Below are 22,625 nucleotides of genomic sequence, written 5' to 3'. Positions count from 1 at the left end.
GCGCCAAGAATTAGCTTTGTTTTATAGTCATCAAATGACGTTCTCCGAATAGTAGACAAAACTTAATCCATTGATCTGCACCACAAAATGGTAAAGAACCTCTTGAAGGCCCCTGACAAAAAGGGGGTGGCCTGAAAATAGTAGTAACAAATAGGAAACTAACAGACGCTCAACTCCATCATGGAGGCAAATCTTTCAATAGCCGACAAGATGGAAAAATGAATTTTCGATAAATAGCAAAATCGTAGGGTCCATACCACCAGTGGCACAACCGTTTTTGAGTATTTTCAAATACAAGTACGGATGTTATTTATATATGTTATATGTTTCGCCTCCTCCCAAATGCACTTCAAAATGGTAATGACTACGAGGAAATAAATTGTTGTTCCAGTTGTTGGAAATTTAAAGCTAGGATGAAGTGACGCAAGCTATAATACAAAAAGCTTTTGATCCAACGATTCAAGAACAAATGTCATCCTTTGAATAATGCCCGCATTTTGACTCTGCTTGACAGATTCCGCCTGTCAACTAGAATGCGGGAGGTGCAAAATTAATAAGAATGTGAAGCATATCCTAACCCACAATATAAACAAAAAAAAGTAGGTTAAAAAAGTTTCTAAGTTTACTGGGAAAACAGGAAAACATACTCTTTATCCTGGAAAAGGATAAAGACAAAACAATCCTTGTACGGGTCCAAAGTGTAGCTCTGACCAAAATGACTTTCTTCAAGTAATAGTCAAAGCTCCACCCATCTGCACTGCAAAATAGGAATGAATTAGGAAAAAAGGTGCCAGCTGTTAGAAGTACAAGGCTATAATTAAGAAACGCAGTCGACATACAAAGACGACTTGGTGAAATAAAAATCCCCCCCCGGAATGTCCAAAATTCTTCTCCAAGTTACGGCTAAAGCTTCACCGAACGAAACTTCAAAATGGTAACGACCAAAACGACGTTCTCCAACTTATCGCTACAGCGTCACCCAACTTAACTTTAAAATTGTAACGACCCTGAAAAAAGGTACCAGCTGTTGGAAATACAAGATTGCGATGGAGATACGCAGTCGCCAGAAGCGGGAAAAAAGAAAAACCTCGACGAGCTATTAGGCTCATAACGCAAATAGCAGCACAGGTTTTAATTACGTACTATACATGAGATTGTGGATAAAGCTTGGCCCAGGCTCTTCTACTTCCTTTGGGGCCATGAAGACTTCTTCAGGTCAACCTTGCTGTATGAGAAGGTGCAACACGAATCAGGATAACATGTCCTATTCTATTCTCATAGTGCTCACTCATTTTGCCTTAGCAAAACAATGACTGATAATAGAAAAAGAAACATACTTTTTATATATATTATATTATTATATATTTTATATTATATAAATATTCTATTAGATTGTTACAGATAGAACCACAAGAAAATATTTAGGAAAGTTCGTTAACAATTGGATAAGTTAGTGAGTGATAAGTGTTCAGACTGTTAGAACTATACATAAATCAGATTTTTCTCTCATTTAACCAAATGTTCCAAGTTTATAGTAGTAAATAGGGATTTTAAACAGTTTACCATCCTACCGCATGTACAATGTAAGAGAGGAAACCACAGGAGAGTACTCATTTAGTCTTTTAAAAATTCAAATCGCGTTTTAAGTCCCTCCCTTGATAATTTTCATCCATTAACTGGGATAACATAAAGTTGGAGGAAAATTACCTGTTGAATTAAAAAATGTACTCATGAAGGGTTGGCTTGTGACTCGAAAGATATTCTGTTCGAAGTTCTCGCCCTGGAAGGAACGGAATTACCGACGAGAAATTGAAAATCCGTTTGATTCAATTCACAGTAAGATGTTTGCATTATGATTTCGCCAACACCCAGTTGACATGAGTCCCATTAATTATGCGGAGCGAACTTGGACCGGCTTCATAAACTCCTGCCCACACCTCCGCCGCCACCGGGCGGGCGTTGACTAATAGCGGTCTTATTGTACACCAGACGAAATCGTCTGTTATTCCTTTGAAAGCGGAATCTGAACCAAGATGAAAAAAAAATTAAGTACAATTCCGCTTTTCTTAACTGAGCTGCACATTTCATGGTACGACAAGTAGGTTACTTGAGATCCTGTGGATATAATATGCTAAACAATCACTCCTATGTTATGCTCATTTTCGGTTAATATCCATTCTGCTATTCTCTATTAAATTCATTTCTCACTTGGTTTTAATTATTATTTTATTTTTGTAAACTTGCCTCATTTTATGGCCAGCAATTACTTGGGGAGTAAAAGTAAGAACATTTTTTTACCTACTGTTCTGTTGACATTTCATATCCTTATTAGTGTGACGTAGGTTTCAGAAAAATATTTTCTTTATCGTGCCAACGTTTCGATCTTCGTTGAGATCATCTTCAGGGCCCGGGATTTACAAACATTGTTTAAATTGAACAAATACATGTAGGTTGTGGAATTTATACAATGGAAAAAAATTATTTTTTATATTCAATCAAAGTATTTCTACTCACTCAAAGTGTTTGATTTTTGCGTAATTGTGCCATTCTTGTGTGCCGTGTTGAGAGTGCCAGTGAGATATTGCTATTTTATGTTTATATACGTTGGACTTTGAAGGGGTGGGGGAGGAAGTCGGTATAGAAAGACATTTTTATGTAAAGAGTTGGCTTCTTTAAAGTGAAAAGAACCGTCGATGGGAAAAATGTGGGTAATGGTTCCGCCAGATTATCCTTTCAGGATTATATAGACGGGGATAATTAGGAAAAGGAAAGCTAAATTGTTGAAAAATTAGGTTATGTAAAATGTTTGATGTGTGGAATGTGATGTTTTATATGCTATATGTTTTGTGTGATGTGATGATATTTGTATGTTATCGATATTGAATTTGGTTAATGATATTGGCGTAGCTGCGACTGGGTTTACATGTGTCTGTTCTGTAATTGATGCTGTGTTTATCTCTGTTGATGTAAACCATTTCTAAAAAGTTACGTTTATGATTGTTTTGTTCTGTGTGTAATATTTTTGGATTGTTGAAGTCGAAGTTGTGTTTGTGTTCAAAATGGTGGGTCGCGAGTGCTGTAGGATTTTGCTTGGGTTTTGTGCAATCATAGATATGTTGCTTTACTCTCTTATCCATTGTCTTATATTGGAATGTAAGACAGATGTAGTTGACGGACAATTTAAACAACTGATTTTGTAGATTACGTCAGATTTATTTGTTATTGGTGTGGGATCTTTAATTTAGGAAAAAAAGCATGTGAATTGTTTTACAGTTTTTGAAAGCTATTTTAAAATTATCGGAAGAGAGGAATGTGTTTAATTTATGTGATAAGCCGTGAATGAATAGTATGGAATGTATGTTGGTTTGTCTGTATTTGATAGATTTGATGTAATATTATTAGTAATAGTGGATGGTGTTAGTGTTGAGTTGTAGTTGTTGATTATTATGTTGATTATGTGTTTAGGGTAGTGATTGTTATGGAGGATCTGTTTGTATATCTTTATGTTCTTGTGGTGAAATGATTCATGGCTTAGGGTAATAATTCTGTGAAGTAACCCTTTGGCCGTGTTTATTATTGTATGAAGAGGATGGTGTAATGTAAAGTTGAGGTAGCGATCTGTGTTTCTTGGTTTTTGATACCAATTTTGTTATTTTCGATTTCATGTGTAAATTGTAGGCGTGGGTGAAAGCTATTAAATGTATCTAATGTAGTTTGAATTTGATCTGTGGGAACTGCTGTCAATATATCATCTACGTATTTAGTGAGGAAGGGTAATGTGAAAGGAAGTTGTGGTATGACTGTGTTTAATAGATGTGTCATAATTATGTCTGCAAGTGTCGGGCCTAGGTTGCTACCCATGGCTATGCCAAATAGTCGTTTGTAAAATTAATTGTTGTGTGTAAAATATCCTTTAATACAGCAGTGTCGAACCATTGTTATGAAGTATTCTATCATAGACTTGTGTGTGGTGTTATGTTGGGCCGTTTATCTTTAATAATGTTCAGTGTAGTGTCTATTGGAATGTTGGTGAACAATGATGAAACATCTAGGGTTATGAGAGAGTAGTGTGAGGGGATGTAAGTATTATTAATGTTGTTAATGAAATGAAATGAATCTTTAACGTTATATGTGTTATCTGTGATGTTGTTGAGTATGTTGGTTAGGTATTTTGTCATGTTGTATGTAGGAGAATTTACAAATGAAATTATGGGTCTTAGAAGGTGTTCAGGTTTGTGTGTTTTTACAGATCCGTATAGTTTCGGGGTCGTTGGAGAGTTGTTTTGAAGTGATTTGTAGGTGTATATGTCAATTTCTTTTTGTTTAAGTGTTTCTTTGAGGATTGTGTTTGTCTGTTTGGTGATAGAAGGGGTAGGGTCTGATTTGATTGTGCCGTATGTGTTAGTGTCGTTGATAATTTTGTTAAATTTTTCCTTGTGCTCTTTTTTGCTGATTGCTACTGTTTGTTTTGTTTTATCAGCAAAAAGAATGAGTATGTCAGGATTGTTTTGAGAAAATGGCACAATTACGCAGAAAACAAACTCTTTGAATTAGTAGAAATACTTTGATTGAATATAAAAAATAATTTTTTTGCATTGTATAAATTCACTTTTTTCCGTATCCTACATGTATTTGTTAAATTTAAACAATGTTTGTAAATCCCAGGCCCTGAAGATGATCTCAATAAAGATCGAAACGTTGGCGCAATAAAGAAAATGTTTTTCTGAAATCTACGACACACCAGACCGCATCTCACGATCTCAAAATAAACATTAATTAACGACCACCCAATACTACATACAGTAATGACACATCTATACAAAAAAACAAACACCTTGTGCCCTTAAGATGATCTCAATAAAGACCGAAACGTTGGCACGTTATAGAAATTTTTTTTCTAAACATACTTCACACCAGACCGCATCTCACGATCTCAAAATAAGCATTAATTAACGACCACTAAATACTACATACAGTAATGACACATCTATACAAAAAAAACACCTTGTGCCTTTAAGATGATCTCAATAAAGACCGAAACGTTGGCACGTTAAAGAAATTTTTTTTCTAAACCAACGTCAAACCAGACCGCATCTCACGATCTCAAAATAATCATTAATTAACGACTACTAAATACTACATACAGTAATGACATATCTAAACAAAAAAAACACCTTGTGCCCTTAATATGATCTAAGGATGACATTTTGTCTTGCTTTGTAGTGAAATTATACTATTTGTGTTATGAGTTTAACGGTTCTGTCGCCCTTTGTCAGAGATTTTCATTTTTGTAGGTTGTTTATGTTGATTGCGTACCTTCGTCGTGCCTTGTATTTTATACAGTTAGCACCTAACACCTTTTCTGTTTAAGGGTCGTTACCATTTTGCAGTGGGTGGTGTTTTGGATATAATTGGAGAATATCGTTTTGGTCGTTATTTACAATGCTAAACCCAAGGCTCAAAGCCTGTGCAACGATTATTTTGCATTTATCCTTTACTTTTATCAGACTCTCTCAAATATGACCTGCGCTTTCCAAGAAGAGCTAAAAAGTGAGCTTCATCCACAGAATGACGTTCGCTCTTATTTTTTAGGAAAATATGTAATCAAAAGCGCTTCAGCTATTATGCTAAGCTATACCTTGGAGAACGTAGGTTTGGTTTTTATTTGTTAAACTTTTGATCTGTGCAATAAAGAAATATAAAATGAAAATTAGTATAAGATTATTAGATAAGAAAAATGACGGCCGATGAATCGGCGCGTTTTGGATGCTTATTTGATGACGAGGATACACTCAATGAGCAGAATGTGCAAATATGGCCCAAAAAGGAATTGGAGTCTACAGTCTTAGTAAACAGCGATATTTTAGAAAACACTATTGGCTCCGAACTGACAAAAATCACTAGTCCTCTGTTTAATGAACTTTGTCTCAATTAATTAGAACCAAAATCAAAAGGTTTCATTAAAAAATGTACAACATACAACCGTGTAACTCGACCGAACCTGATGCAGGTACTGATCACAATTCAACGTCATTAAATAAAAGTTTTTATTGTAAGTTTTAATTTTTTAATTTGAGGGTTCTTCAATGTAAATTTGTTTCAAAAGATTTGTCACTTTAGAATTTCAGAGCTCTATTCGGAACTACTGCAACATGTCTGCTGAGGCGATGCACGATTTTTGTGAATAAGAAATTATTCTAAACTGATCCTTTCTACAAAATAATTAACCGATGCTAGGATGACGTAAAAAGCAAGGTTATCATAAAACAAATGAACTTGCAACTTAAAGCCGTGAACTTACTCTTTGGGGCTACCACCTCTTACCAGCAAAGAATAATTAGATCGGAATAAGTACAACTGATGTGGAAAGTTTTTTCCAATAAAAATCAGATTTTTTAGGGGTTTCTGATTGTCATTGTCCATGTTCCTAATATGATGTAAAAGTTAATCGCTATTAGGAGCTAGTGTCATGGGAAGTTTGGTTCTTTCCGATCATTTCAATATCAGCATAGCTTGATTTGTCTGTAAAAGCCCAATTGCCAGACCTACCACTGAAGATGGCGAGAAACCGAAAAGGGTCTGGCAAAATGCTCAGAATCGACCAAACTACAAAATCCTAATTGTTCCAGATGAGAATTGAACTCTTGACCTCACGTAGACAATCAAATCGAGTGGCTTTCCTTCTGGAAAAAACATCAACAAGATCACAAAAATGACTGGCATATACTGCCACAATCCAATGGTCAATAGTATTACCTTCAGGGATTTTCATCACACAAGATCAATTATAACAACATACATAATCATACATCAGTTAAAAGAGCAGATACAATTCTGACCAACTGCATACACGTAAACAGTTGGCTACATACACTGATTAGGTTACACATACTCATTAGAAGGGTATGAGCACTTGATTCATATTTTCACGATTGAAAATTATCTTCTTGTTATGTAAATATTTGAAAGGGTCATTTTCAAGAAAGCTAATTTTACAAAAATATATTTCATCAAGTCAACATATATTGATTTTTAAATTAATTACATTCAAATAAGATTAATTTAAAAAAATGGCAATTAGGAAGTTCCTAAATTCTCTAAATAGTTTTATTAAAATATACGTTGAAATTTAATGAATTGCTACAAACATTACCGGAGCGGTTTAAATTATTCAAACATGAATCGCCTTTAAGTTAACATGGTTAACAAATTAAATTCCCTCAGAAATACTTCTCGCTGATGGGGATTCAACGGAATGCACGCCTATTAACAAACTAGTCATGCTAAAAGTCAATCCACCCAATATATTGACTATTTTTCTTGTAGAACAACTTGAGACTCTGGGACCAATGAGGGCTAGAGTTACTCAAACGTAACGAAGACAACTTCCGATCAGAAGAGAATCCCCCACCCAGGAATTCCGAGTACAAATTCACTATTGACTCCTTCCAGCAAATTAGTTCCATCGAACAAATTACAGCTGATTTTAAACAGTTCATCAAGGTTCTTGTGGTATCGGAACATTTCTAAGTGAGAACTTTATGTAACTAAAGCGACTGGATTGAACCCTTCTAACGAGTTTTTCCAGGACGTCCATTTTGTTCTGAGTAAGGATTTAAAAACTTAACATTTTTTTAAATAAATAAACCTATAAACTATTATTTGCGATTGCAATTTCATTAAAAATATTTTCCATCGCAATAACTTTTTCATAATGAGATAAATGTTAATTTTTTTTAGAAAGGCAGTAATTGAAATTGGAACAAGGATTGCCGAAAGCAAAGGCGGATGGTGGAAATAATTGCTTTTAAAACAAAAAGGACGGTCCTGAATATTTTCCAAGTTGGAAAATGCTCGTACATATTCATATTTTCATCGCGAACGGGCCAAGGGTTATTAACTCGCCTCGTTTCGCAATATTTTGACAAGAGGGCACCCCTGAGGATTTCTCTTCTTACATTTCTTAATCTTTTCTTCCGGCCAAATATGAGGGGAAAAGATCAAGCTGATTTTCTCATACTTACTAATAAAAATATCTAATCACTCTAAATCACTAAATTCGATAGATTCATTTTTTTTATAGTTACTGGTTGTATATCCATCCTAGATACTCGTACAATCATTCCTTCTCATCGATTCGGCATACTTCCTCAGAATTCCACAATCCGACAAGGTTGCAGAGTTGTCGAAACTATCTTCTCTGCTCTAGTAATTATAGAGTATTGCTTGAGTGCGTTGCTAGATGTAGCACAGGCTTTTGTTAGGGGTATAGAACCCGGGCATGCTTTAGAAACTTAAACGCTTTCTACCTACTCTTTACTACTAGACTGCTGCTCCGGAATAAGGTCCGGCAACGAGTTCTCGGAAGTCAAGCAACACAAGCCGGCGTCCTAAAAGATCCCATCCTTTATATCATTTATACTGCTGACCTACTTATACACACTAATACCATCATAACCACCTACATGGACGATACAGCAATTTTATCCACTAACTCGAATCTTATTCAAGCTACCTTTAATATCCAAGAACACCTTGAGCTTATCGAATACTGTCCAAAAAGTAAAAGACAAGATTGATTGAAGAAAAATATACTCAATGTACATTCACGTTGCAAAAACAATTTTCCCCTCCACTGCACATCAACCAACAATAACGTCTAAGTTCTTAGTATCGTTTGCTGAGTTCTTGTCTTGTGGGTCTAGTGGATTCCATGTAAGTCTAAGTATCCAAGTAAAATCCAAGGCTGGATAAACGTGGCCTTGCCCCGGAGATTCTTCACAATAAGGTAAAAAAAGGCCCGGGTTCGAATCCAGCGGCCCTGCATTCGATTGACATACAAATGTTTTTTTGTTTTTTTTCCAAAAGTACCGGCACCCCGAGGGTTCACAATAATCTCGTAGCTGAAACACCCTCTTAGAAAAAAAATGTGTAGAACATGAAAAAAGCACCATAATAATTTAAAAACTCACTTTCTTATTGCGACAATGAAATGCTCTAAACGCCTAGCGGTACAGTCGTATGAATGGTACGCATGGAAGTACGTACATGCCTATAAGTCTTCAGTTATTTGTTTGGTGTCCTTGGTGTCTTCATATACAGGAAGAAATCATTTATGTCGTTGAATCATTATTGGAATGACGGTATAGAAAGTGATGAGAAGTGGCATTTTTATTTCTCGATGTCACCTGTCTGTCGAGTGGAAATTACCAAGCGTCCTGGAAGGCCAGTTCAGGGCGTGAATAGACTGTTAATTGACAGAGTCTAATTAGGTCGTCGGAACAAATCGGAGGCTCTTGTCAGAGGGATGAATCGAATAAAAGGGCTGTGCAAACCTGTTGAAAGGGCGATCACTGTTCCATCGGCCTCTCTTCTTTAACAACACCGGACTATTCTCGAAAAGGAATTTCTCATTTGTCAACCGCATAATGGGGGTGTTCCCTGTAAAGCAACAACCCTTTAAGGTCAACACTAACTTATCTGCATCTGGCGATCCAAAGAGACGGAAATGGATATTTGAAAATTCACCCTAGCAATACAGAAGTGACTCATTTTTTTTGTTTGATTTTTCGTTTTCTTTTTGCATTTATGAAATTTTTCGATTAATTTTTTTGTAGTTTTGATTGTTTTAACTAATTTAAGGAATATTAAAAAAACAAAATATTACTTACAATTAATCCATATTTGCTTAGTGGTCATAATTTATCATATAATTATTCCGGTTAATTATTCTCTTTATTTAAGGTTAATTTTTCATCTCAACCCAAAACCTTAGATAAAAAGAATAATTAATTAGAATAATTACTTCCAATATACCTAAATTGTAGTTTTTAATATTTAATGGCAAATACTGAGATCTAATGGATTTTTTATTGGTTTATTAATGTGATTATATAACTTATAAGGGATAATCAAATATCTTTTCAAATCATCCCGCGAATTTAGCCAATTTAGTATTGCAGCGTCATCGGAGGGTGAGACGTGAAAATTCACTTAACACCCTTCGTAGCATTTAATGGAAAGTCCGTAATCACCAAAGTGAATTTTCATTTAATAATGAAATTCTTAGGCCTAATTTCCTTTTTCACGTTGTCTTAAGCGTCTATAGTCTATCAGAACAATAAATAGCGAAAAACAGATTCATTAGTCGAGAAAGAAAAATGCTAGTATAAAAATTTCAGCAAACTAATGTTCCATATCAGATTCAGGTTCAGAAGAGGATTAAGTTTTCATTATTCATTCGGCGGGTATTAAAGTGGCTGTAGTACTATAACAAGGCATTAAGTGCATAATTTAATTTGAGCCGTAAATTCGAGGGTCACGTTCTTCCGGGTGGGCAAAAAGGAGGAGGGAATTTAAGAACGCAAAGTAATGCGAATATTTATAGCTTAGGATTATATCTCAGCTTTAATTTTCAAACGCTCCGTATTACCTATAGTAATTAAAATGGTGATTTAAGGTGGATTATATGTTAGTAATTAATATGGAGGTGGGTGGCAGCGGGGATTCAACAGATGCCCGAGACAATGTTTGTAAAGTTGGTCGATAGTTGGCTGGGACCGGCCGGGAGCGGGCGGGCTACTATTTCTCAAATGGCGAGAAAAACGATAAAAATGCTCTTTCTTCACGGGCGATAATTTTCCCTGGCCTTATTCTATAGGCCTGTTGAGCGCGATGTGCACACGGCCAAGTATTTCCCTCCTCTACTATTATGGCATTATTACAGACACTTAATTGCTTATAAATGGTTGACTAATCTTCATTGTAAAGTTCCCTAAAGTTTCAGAACTCAAGACTTCCAACATCAATGTATAACTTTTGATATTTATGTAAATTACATTGTACGCATAAAAAATTTAATCTCTTTGCTGATTACTCAACGGATTCTTTCACAAAGTAATTACAAGTATATCACAGTCGTAAAATTTTATAATAATTTCATAATACCATCGGTATACAAAATTGTAGTCAAATCTAACAAATTAAACACCAATAAACAAAACAGGAGCCCCTTATGCAAAGAAAGGTTGCTCGATGTGTCCCACATAGTAGAGGCGTGTCATACCTTGGCTCCATACAGAGAGCGTGCAGGCATGCCGCCGGACATAAGAAAGTTTCAGAGTACCCCTGAAATTGGGGTTTTTTATTGTATATAATATGTCTTATGTGTCGTGTCTATATGTTTTGTCTGAGTGCATGTATTTATTAGCGTGAATGGGGAGGGGTGAGGTTATATTTCACATATAACGTCATCATCGCCCCTCGAACGTTGAGAGCGTAAGAGTGTGTGTTCGGGGTCGATGGCGGAATATTTATAAAAGTACTCTATCGACCTCAATCTATCAGTTTAAGTATAGGCCGGTGGAGGAATATTAAGTACTCCACTGACCAAACGGAATGAGTGTACTGTATGGATGTATTTATGTGTATGAATGTATTTATTTGTATGAATATAGTGTTTGAAAGGGTAAATAGAATATAGACTTAGTTGGGGGCTGAAATGACCTAGATGTCGGAAGCCCCAGTCAAAAAAAAATATATATATATAAATAATTAATTAAAAAAATAAAATAAATTATAGAACAAATGTTTCGTCGGAGTGAGGTAATATTCCAGGTTTTGGTTTTCAAAATACATTGCAGATATTTTAAATCGATTCGTTTAAAAAAATTGCTGTGTAATTACACAATGGAGGAGGTTGAAATTTTGGTGTCTTTGCACGTTGAATCTTATTCACGAACATGCCATTAGGCATAACATATATTGTACTAAGGAAGTGGAAAGAAATGGAATACTCCATTTGACGACTTTTAATGGGTTATTCAATTTCAAATACAAAGATGAACAATCGGAAGGTGTGGCAATGGGAGACCCCCTTGTTCCTCCTCCGCAGACATGGTTATGAATGAGTTAATTGATTGGGTTAAACGTAGATATAAAAATGTATTCATAAAATTAATAATGAAATAAGCAGATTCCTTTGTTCGATAGTGAAAAAGAAAGATCTAATCCAGATAGTTAATGCCTTCAACTCTTTACATCATTTAGATTGGCAGAAACCCACAAGCACAGACATTTTTAACTACAAAAATAAAATGAGTTAAGAAGGAATGGGTATCCATTGTCATCAGTTAGAAAACTAATATCCAAGATGAAGTGTACCTGAAATAAAATACTATGTACCTGAACGCACAACTTATGTACCTGAAACTGCTATTAAGAATTTTAGAACTGTCACCTTTGTAAACGAAACAACCAAAAAATGAAAAAAGTTGTTGAAATATAAATGTCAAAATTGAGTGCAGATATTATAATAAGAAAGGTAATACATTTTCACTACATTGAAAACTGGGGAGCCAATATCAAAACTACCAAACATACTGTACTCTACACAATGCAATGATTGCACCATCTACATACTATGGCCAGACAAAGCAATAAATACCTGGGAGACGAATCAGACAACACACTTACGACCACAAAGATTCAAGCACACCAGTACTCCCTTGTCTAAACATAACCAAGGGATAAAAAAACATACATTTAACTTTAAGATGTTAGAAGTCAAGAAAAAGAACCTCATCTGAGTCGTAGACTATATAAGTGATTCATATTTAGGCCCATATTTAGCAAAATGTTTGTGTACAACTATTTATTTCATAAATGTTCCTATTTATTTGTATTGTAATTTATATTCCTTAAAATAGATAATTGAACTAATATGTTCAAAATAGGTTTATAGTTAATAATTTTAAACGATCTATAAATGAAAAGGAGAAGTAAAATGTTAGACTCTCCCTCCCTGTGGAGGATATAAACCAATACCTAAGAGAAACGTCACACTAGTTATTGTTGTTTTTATGTACACGCTTCGCTATCTGTGATATTTGTATAAATTAGCCTAGTGGGCTAAAAGGTGAAAAAGAAAGTGAAAAAAAGGTTTTAGAGTAGACATGAAAATGAAATAATTTAAGTTTATATACTTTTGACCAAAAATCACTAAGTGAAAAAATGTGTGTCTTGTTCTTACATATTTGTTGTTAAATTGACCCAAATTACAAATGCAAAATATATCCTTTTGTACAGCCCAGAAGAAGGTACAATAAAGTGCCGAAGGCTAGGCGAAAATTTAAAATTGAAAAAATCTTTCATCGACCACATCCCTAATAACAACTAAAAGATCATTATCTGCATCTGCATAAATCTGCAAAAACAATAAAAATATTGTCACAGATAATAGTTTTAAGTATTCTCATTTGCACACAAACGATATAATTATAATATTGTTATTATTATTATTAATAATAATAATATTACAACCGGCTTTGTATATAGGTCAACTATGAACGATCGCATGAGAACAAAAGATATCTTCATCGATTAGCCGGTAATTATCAACCGTTGGTTAACGTTATAACAGGCCATTGGAGAGAATGGACTGATAATTTGGACGTTTAAACTGTAAAACAAGTTAGAACCGATTAAAACAAGGAAATATCGTAGGAGCGCGTCTTGAAGATTATAATTTCAACAGCTTTCAACCGTAAGTTATTTTTAACTTAAGTACCATTGTGAAAGCCTTAAATAAAATAAGGGTAAGCGCTGGGCCAGCTAAGAGGGTCAAACTATGAGGAACAAACAATCAAATCCATACATACTTCAAAATGTATGGATACACGACCACCGTTAAAATAATTTTTAGAAACCTAACAAGATGTCACATTTCAAGACACAACTATGTATAGAATTAAAAATCAAAGCTTAGAATATTAAAGGAAATGTTTTGAGATTCGTACTTTCAGTTTTCCTACCGAAAGTTATAAAGGTAGTTACATATGAGGAAACATTCTTCGTAACCACAGGATAAACCATACGGGATGTAATGAAGTGAAAAGAAATAAATGCTTAAATACTTCAAGGCAGTGTTAATACAGAAACAACATACCATAAGTTATAATAGTAGCAAAGGTTGAAAGAATACCATTCATAACCATAAAAGAGGTCACAGTTTAATACATACCAACTATATTCAGGAAAAAATCTACGTGGAGAAACCCTAAGATTAACTATTTCTGTACCTTTTGTACAGGAGCAATATACTGCAAATAATATCTGATGAACTAGTAACTAAACGTAGTAAAATATGATTTCAGAGGTACACGTAAAGATGTAACCACACAGATACAAAAACAAATGGAAGGTTGGGTATCTAATGGTGTTTAGGACGAAAAATCAAACTTACTTTTTTCTAATTATTCTGAACTGAATGTTCAAATCATTATGTCGGAATTCTTACCCATAACCAGTAGCTTGGCAAATACGACGTGGGCGCTGACAGTTCAATATGCGATCAACTAGTTAGAAAAATGGATTTCAAAGAAGAGGTTGGTTATCCAGCATAACAATCATAAAGAAGACAGTATTCGACGAGTCTTCGCCGCTTCAAGATCATGACGTGTAACTGCTAGACTTCATGATGCACCCAAATATGTTTAGATACGGATAAGAACGCGAAAAATTAAGCCAATTATAGCTTAAATTAATTTATTATCTACTGTTCGTTAATACCATTACAGGTCATACAAGAAAATAACTAAAAACTTTAATGCTTAAGCCGTGAAAGCAAGTTGAAACAGATTAAAACCAGGACATAAAGTAGAAGTGCTTTCTGAAATTTATATCGGGTTAAGAGTCTAGTTAATCCTTTCTAAATATAAGAAAATGCAAGTAGATCGTCAAGAATTACATAATCATTATTGAAAATTGAAAAAAATTCTATTAAACATTAATCTAAACATTAATCTAAAAATAAAATTAATGACAATAATTTTCAGTGAGGAGCCAGATTAAACGATTTAACCTCTGCCTAATAAGATATTTAAACAAAAAACATGAAAAGCCCCACACGTATGCCTTATTTATTCAAAGTATAAAATTATTTTATTATTCATTAGTGAATGAAGTGTAGTAAATAATAAAGTTGTACTAACAGAATTAGCCGATTTATTTTCTAAGACGAAGTATATTTTTTAGCCGTTGCTGAATATGATTTTAATCAGGTTCGATCAAATTTGAAATTAGTGTCTTCTTAATGTTTTACTCAATAAAAAGTTATTAAAAATAAAAACATTATAATTATTTTTCGTTAAATCACTGAGATAATGAATGATTATCACTGTTGCTAAGAGACTTTTAGTCGCGTATAATTAAATAAATAGAAGAACGTCAGAATTTTCTAAATTCGAAACGCGAGGAGCTCTTTTTGATGATGATAGGATCGATGAAGGCGCCTTGGTAACAAACAAGGAGAAAATTAATTGAGATCCACTCACCTGAGAGGAGTAGGAAGGACAGAAACCCGACCTCTCTCACTTAGCATCTTCAAACGAGCCATCCCTCGTGAAATGAACACGTCACAGCTAATGCCAAATAAACATCTTACTCAATTCTTCTATTAGGTGGAAGTAAATATAGCTGGAGAACGAGAACTATTTTTTTAACGTGACATGAATTACCGTTAATATATGTAATTATATAAAACAACATCAACTTTTTTTTTTAAATAGACTATATTCCACATTCTATAATTTTCTATCATTCATCAAACGTTCAAAAAATCATAACTAAAAATTATTTTTTTAATTTTTCTAATAGGACAAAATATGGAGAACCAGACTCAATCAGCTCAAATCGGTACATATTAATTTCTCAAAATATGGAATCGCATTCCGTCTATCTTCATCGATGGAGCACTGACACAAGTAAATACACTAAAGGAAAATAAAAAACCAAACCATGCCATAAATTACGGTTAATGAGATATGTAATTGGGCTATAAAACAAAATCCCCGTTGCTATTTAAAAAAAAATTATATGCCTATTGTTACACATTCTCTAATTTCCTCTCATTCATCAAACGTTCAAAAAATCAACTGAAAATTATTTTTTTAATTTTTCTAATAGGACAAAATATGGAGAACCAGACTCAATCAGCTCCAATCGGTATATATTAAATCAAACACAAAAAATTGGATCATATTCCGTATATCACCACACTTGGAGCACTTACACAAGTAAATACTCTAAAAAGAAGAAAAAAAAAACAAGACAAAAAACCGGGCACTGCATTTATTTGTTTATTTTCCATAGTAACTTAGTGTTAGTGGAATTAATGTTAATAATGGAATTAATAGATGTTTTAAAACTTAAACACAACATTAATAACCTTTTGTTTACCTTTGTACAGAGTTTCTAATCCTTTTACACATTTTATATAAAAAATAAATAAAATCCGTTCAATTTCATCGCTTCCAAAGCCAACTTGCCAAGCAATTTAATTGGTTTTTTACATTGTTTTCTTTGATGAAGCAATAAATTTGCGTAAAAAAATAGTTATTAATGTTTTTTAAAAAGCATGGTTTTAAGTCGAAGAGATCTCGCCTGGGCAGATGTTTTGGTCGATGGAAAAAGCTTGCTTAATTGCAACCCACGTATAAATTCCACTACCACCAGTAACACCATTTTCAGAAAGGAGTCAAATAAAACTAATTAGCTTTTGCATAATGTATCTGTGTAGTTTTTACTATCAAACAGTTGCTGTAACCATACGAAAGATACCACATTTAGATTTCCACACGAACTAACTGTATAAAAATTGAAATTCAACAGCTCTACTGTTGTAGTGTTTTTAATGTTAATCTTAAGCATTATCAAGCATTACGTTTTACGGTTTTAAATTATATTATTCAAAAAGGAATTTATCTATTTTCATCTCGAATATTTCGTATCGTGTTAAATTCGTATTGACCGGGTCCAGATATGAAGGCGCCGAGCCCGGTAAATAGGATAGGTGTTGAACTACGTCCCTTAGGAGGAAAAAGACCCACCTTTCCATTCTTAAATAAAGGCATCTTTTATTTATTATTGAAGCGCTAATAAAATAAAAATGAACATTCAAAAAGTGACAATATTTTGTTTATAAATCTATGAAAGAATCTTTTTAACATAGTTCACTATGAACTGCACGATTAATTGTAGAGGATTTTATTATATTAATACAAATTTTTGTACTAACTATGTGAAAAGTTAATTACTAATTAAAGCTTTTGTTTAAAAATAAAAATGGTAATCGATCTGGCAACTCTATCAAAACAGCCTGAAAAGTAGTGAGTATATTTTCTAAAAAAGAAATATATAAATACAATAACTCCCCGTCAAAAATATCATGATATTTTGTTCGTTTTTGACCTTAACCTACGTTTTTATTTATATCTATAGCAATATTATTTGTTAATTGAGAGACCCAGTACCGATTAATCATAATATCTCAATAATAATTAGTCAGAATCATCACCCTCCACGAAGAAGGGAAATTCTTGTGCTAAATCGCTAATCACCTAGTCATCCATTATCGGCCATTTTACACCGTAAATAAAGGTACAGAGTGACTGGGAGTCACTCGAGGGGACAAAACAAATGCTAAAATAAAGCAAAAGAAGATAAATTTGTAGTAATTTTATGGTGTAGAGATGGCTAAAAGTCATAGGCATAAAGGGACCTAAAATGAGCACCATATAGCTCTCGGACCTACCATGCCATATTTTAAGCCGAAATGCTAGTCATAGAAATATATGTAAAAAATATGAAAAAAAGGGCTCATGGGTGCAACAATAATAGTTTTTTCAGGTAGCTCTAAATGCTTGCCAAGCCTATGGCATGAACTCAAAATTTCTCTGGAACTGCCTAAATAGTCTAAAACTGGGATTTAATAATAGCCCTAATGCCATGCTGGGTCCCAGATATTCAGGGAATTCCAGACAATAAGGTAGATTATATAGATTATAATTACTAAAAAAGGAGCCTCGAAACAACACCTAGGCCGATTCAATTTTTCTGGCATAAAATTCAGCCATATTGAAATATAACTGGATTCTTGGGTAACTAAAAGCACAGCAAATACTGGAAGGGTAAACTAGCTATGATACATGCAAAAAGACTACTCGCTATTAAGCGTTATTAAAAACTCTAGTATATTTACAGGACACCTCCAGTAAAATACGATCTCAAAAAATCGGACCATCAATGTTGATTATGTCGAGAAGAGACAGAGACGACAGAATATTTCTTACGCAACGTACGTTGGAAAACCGTGCTTCAGGTCATAGGTAGGTCCTTGACACCATACCCCTGAGAAAAATTTCTCACTTCATAAAAGAAACGAAAATCCATTAGCAGAAATTTGCACAAAAAAATAAAAGGAACTGACATTTAGGGTAAGTAAAAAACATATCTAATACTCGTAAAGAAAACCAGACATGAAGCAAGAAAAAAAGGCTACTCGCAAAAACCACTCAATGGGAAAAATATTATGCTAGAAATGATAGAAACAACAAAGCTCCTATGCAATTGCCCCTTAATCATAAATGAAACAAAAACCTGCTAGGAAATCCATCAGCAGAGATGGGCGAACGAAAGTTTAAGTTCTAAAGATAGAAATCCCTACGTACGCAAATGGCAAAAAAAGGCGATCCAGAATCACCAATACTATAGAAGACCTTTTATTAAAATGCAACCAATCCAGAAGACAATTCAACAGCGCCTGGAATTAAAACTTGATCGCTGGAATTTTGGGAATCTCAATTTTCGGCGTCAAATGTTAGAAGAACACTGAAGGCTTTCTATGGGTGAGGGAAACTGAGATTTGCAAAGAAACACCAATCGTAGATATAGATGCAAGAGGCTTTTAACAGTCCAGATGGCCGTGAAGGAAAATATGTGGAGAAAGGTACAGTCTGCAGGTTGGGCAAAATGATGTTTGTAGGAGGCGTCCCTGTTCGTCTGTACATTTATTGGAAGTACTTTGGGGTTTGGTACCAATCCAAGCCTTGAATGACTTAAGCCTTTCATACCTTTCTTAGTCTTAAAATTATAATGCGTGACAATGCTCGGTCACATAAGACAACATGAGTTTCTCACTAGTTGAACACCCTTGAGCTATAACCCTTGAATGGCCAGCAAGAAGTCCGGACCTTAACCCAATTGAGCACGTATGGGACAATTTCAAAAGAAAAGTTCGGTCACGGGATCAACCCTCTACAACCCTTTCAACGCTAAATTCGGTTGAATTGGAGGAGTGGGACAACATTCCTCAGGGTTTTCAACAAAAACGTTTTGTGAGTATGCCAACAAGGATAGAAGTAGTCATAAAAAAAACGTTATTCAATTTAAGTCAATTCATTCAATTGATTTTTGTAAAATGATATGAAATGATTGTAGACATATTTTTCAAAGAATATGGCAAGATTTTATCAGTTTTAATCTTGATCTAACATGTAAATTTGCCACTATATTTCTTATTTCGTAACATTTTCAGTAACATTAATATTTTTTTCAATCAATTTACATGTTTTAAGACAGATGAAATTCTGTCGTATTAGCCGCAGTGAAAAAAAATCTTCGTCCCTCTTTTAATCTCAAGCCGAACAGTTTGCTTTCTAATTAATTTCAAAATCAATTTCCGCCATCGATTTTGCAAAATTGATACCAGATTGGACAATAATTGGCTTATATTGTCCCACGGACTCGTGTACCATCTGCTCGACGATTCATCGTTTTGTAAGGGCACAGGCTTCATTTTCATATTCCACGGCTCCTCACTCGTCCATTCGTACGCAAATTGAATTTATGAATCCGGTGAAATAATGCTTTTATTTGCCCAAGTGTAGCTATTAAACTACTATTTGCAAATCGAATTTATGTTATTTTAAACACGTAATTTGAACATTTATATCTTTTTCCTCCACACAAATGGGAATTGGATTAGTTTACATAAAAATAACATTTGGAAATAAAGTGGGTTTTATACGAGTTGTAATTATTGTGGGAGATTTTTTTTCAAACACTTATTCAAGTTCACTTTATAGTTACAACTCAAGTAGTACCAAATTTAGCGTTTTAACTTTTCCTCTCATCTATGAACAACTTCCCAGCATCCTTCAAAAAGCTTTCAAAAGTTTTCAAATTAGGCACATTTTCTCGTATTAATGGAAGAACATATTTCTAATAAAAATGGGAGAAAGGTTCACAGTCCTTGGCACTGTTGGGACTGAGTTGGTCAAAAAAATTTGAAACCATTTATTAAAAACCAATTTGTGATATTTTGAAATAATTTGTTGTTCAAGGTTTATATTGTTCTAAATATATCTTGATATTATCTTTATACAGAAAGGTTTGTCAAAATTTTCTTTATCAATATATCATGGCAGTTCGGACAATTCCAGCAGTGTGAAAGGGGTATCGTCATGGTACACAGATCGAGAATCAGGGGAAATTTTGCACCATTGGACGAAGATTGTCGGACCGAACACTGACATAAACCGGTAGACATTGCGCCTCTCAGAATCATTGTTACCCTATCAGCTTAACAGTAGTAATGAGACAGTCAACAAAATAGTCTTGTGTTGGCGATTCTCCAAACTAACGTCGAAATTTTGCCTGGAATAAATGTAAACGACAATTCGTCAGAGCAGTAACATTCTCACAATGGAAATGATAAATGATGGAGTGAATGTGGTGTTCAATACTTTTTAAAAGAATAGTTCCTACTCACAGTAAGTTGCTTTGCAACGATCCGGATTTCGAGCCTTTTAGCTCATCATCAGGTTGAAGGACTTCTACAACCTGATGATGAGCTAAAAGGCTCGAAATCCGGATCGTTGCAAAACAACTTACTGTGAGTAGGAACTATCCTTTTAAAAAGTATTCTCACAATGTTTCAAGACATTACCTGGTGTAACTAATAGTTTACAGCATGCAGAGAACGGCGGACAGTTTTGGTTGATTCACCTCCCAGAGTTTCATGGAATTTCTGGTAAATTGAGCTTGAATCGGTATTCTAAATGTATTGTCTCCAATGTGTCTGGCAAAGGAGCTGTTGAACTATTTCACAAACATGGTTTAATAATATTAAATGACCGTTCTACTGGAGATCTAAAAGGTGACCTTTGTAGGGGCCATGGGTAGCTTTGTAATAGATCTATGTGGGGCATTTTCACTAATCAATGTTTTCAGGGTGATTCAACCAAATTTCTCAGATCTTTTACCTGAATAATTTGCCTTTTACCATACCTTTTCCTAGAATAAATAATTCCTTGCCTCTTCTCACTCATCTCAAAAGGTTCAAAGCCTATCAACAAAATTAGAAAACTAATGTATTCTCCGATTCTTTACCCAGCCGGTCAAAGTATTCCCGTGTTCCCCAAGAATATATCGACCATTTTAAGTAACCCTCGGCTTTTTCTTTGTAATATGCTCCCTGTAGCTTCTACCAATTTATAGAAAAATCATGGATGTAATGATGCCTTTTCAAAAGGCAAGTTTGGGAAAAATAAAAAGTTTTATCATAGCGCGACTAGCGCATAAAAGAACCATTGTTTTGAAAAAAGGTGGTATTATGTTCAAGTGGCATCCAGCCTTTTTTTGTCTTCATATCTTGGGTGTTTGTGCTGATAGGCACTCAGTCAAAAAGAGGTCCTTTATTTGTGGGCAAAACATATCTCTGGATTCTTGGGCCATTTTGAAAACCCGCTAAACCCATTGTCCAGCAATATCGGTTTACACTTTCTTGAAACCTTCATTGAAAGTCTGTCTTTAGGCGCTTCTTGCTTGATGATGAGCTTCAGTTGGTTACAAGCAACCTGAATGATAAAAAATCTTCTAGCCCAGGCAGAATAGCTATCATTTCAGAAAGAAGAAATTTAAAAAAATATTTTTTTAGTATAACTTTTATCTCTAGGAAAACTTTTTTAGCCTTCCACAATAACATTATTGACCTTTGTAGTTCGTTCTTTTGTACCCACTGTCAGATGGATATTTCCATACCGTAATGTACTTTTAGTTTATCAAACTTTATACAATATACGTACATATATATAAATTTCTTCGTGTCAAAGAATGTATTCATTCTCTAGTTAGAACGAAGACGAGGGAGCCAAAAAACAAATTAATTTATCGAGAAATGAGAAAAGTTATATGTTGAATCAATGAGAAAAGCGTTTCGAGTGCACGATGAAGGGGGTGGTCTGAAAGGCTACAGGAAGGCTCATGTCTTTAGTCCTCTCCTAGATGCCGATCTCAATGGTCTACTTATTGGTTTACACCTTATCCGATATCCTTTTTTTGCACCCCTTCTCCCTTTCGGGTTATTTCTCCAACACCGGGATACTCTAATTATCTTTTTATCCGTTTTTCAACAAGTAAAAGTTTTTTCAGTAATAAGGTAGGTACAATATTCTTTCATAGCCAAGGTATGAAAACCTTTACATTTTATATAAAAACATCAATATAAAGTACTTTCAATACTTTTGGCGCGGAGTCAACGAAAAAACGGTGAAAATAGTTTAAAACAGTCCTTGTCATCCTAATCAATAAACTTGTTTTGTCATTTGTACTAATTGTTTTCTTAGAGGCAAGCTATTCGTTATACAAGCTACAATCAATGCTTTCCTCCTTTTGTATTTATCTAGAAAACCATTAGCTAAATAATGATCTAATTATATTATCTTTTCTACTTATTTTCAAAATTAAACAAAATGGTTTGGTAGACCCACTTGAAATCCAATTATAAA

At 34.2% G+C, this 22,625-nt stretch overlaps 1 protein-coding gene across 3 annotated transcripts in view; it reads right to left on the bottom strand.

Annotated features, from left to right (window-relative positions):
• LOC106666269 (H(+)/Cl(-) exchange transporter 7-like) overlaps positions 1–22,625 on the bottom strand; it is a 105,132-nt gene that overhangs the window by 48,813 nt on the left and 33,694 nt on the right. The gene's annotated exons all lie outside the window — the stretch shown is intronic.

The sequence above is a fragment of the Cimex lectularius genome, unplaced genomic scaffold (genome assembly GCF_000648675.2).
Source record: "Cimex lectularius strain Harlan isolate CLEC.00 unplaced genomic scaffold, Clec_2.1 scaffold5, whole genome shotgun sequence".
NCBI classification, from domain to species: Eukaryota; Metazoa; Arthropoda; class Insecta; order Hemiptera; family Cimicidae; genus Cimex; species Cimex lectularius.
Note: the sequence above shows the minus strand (reverse complement) of the source record. Positions and strands in the feature narration are given on the sequence as shown.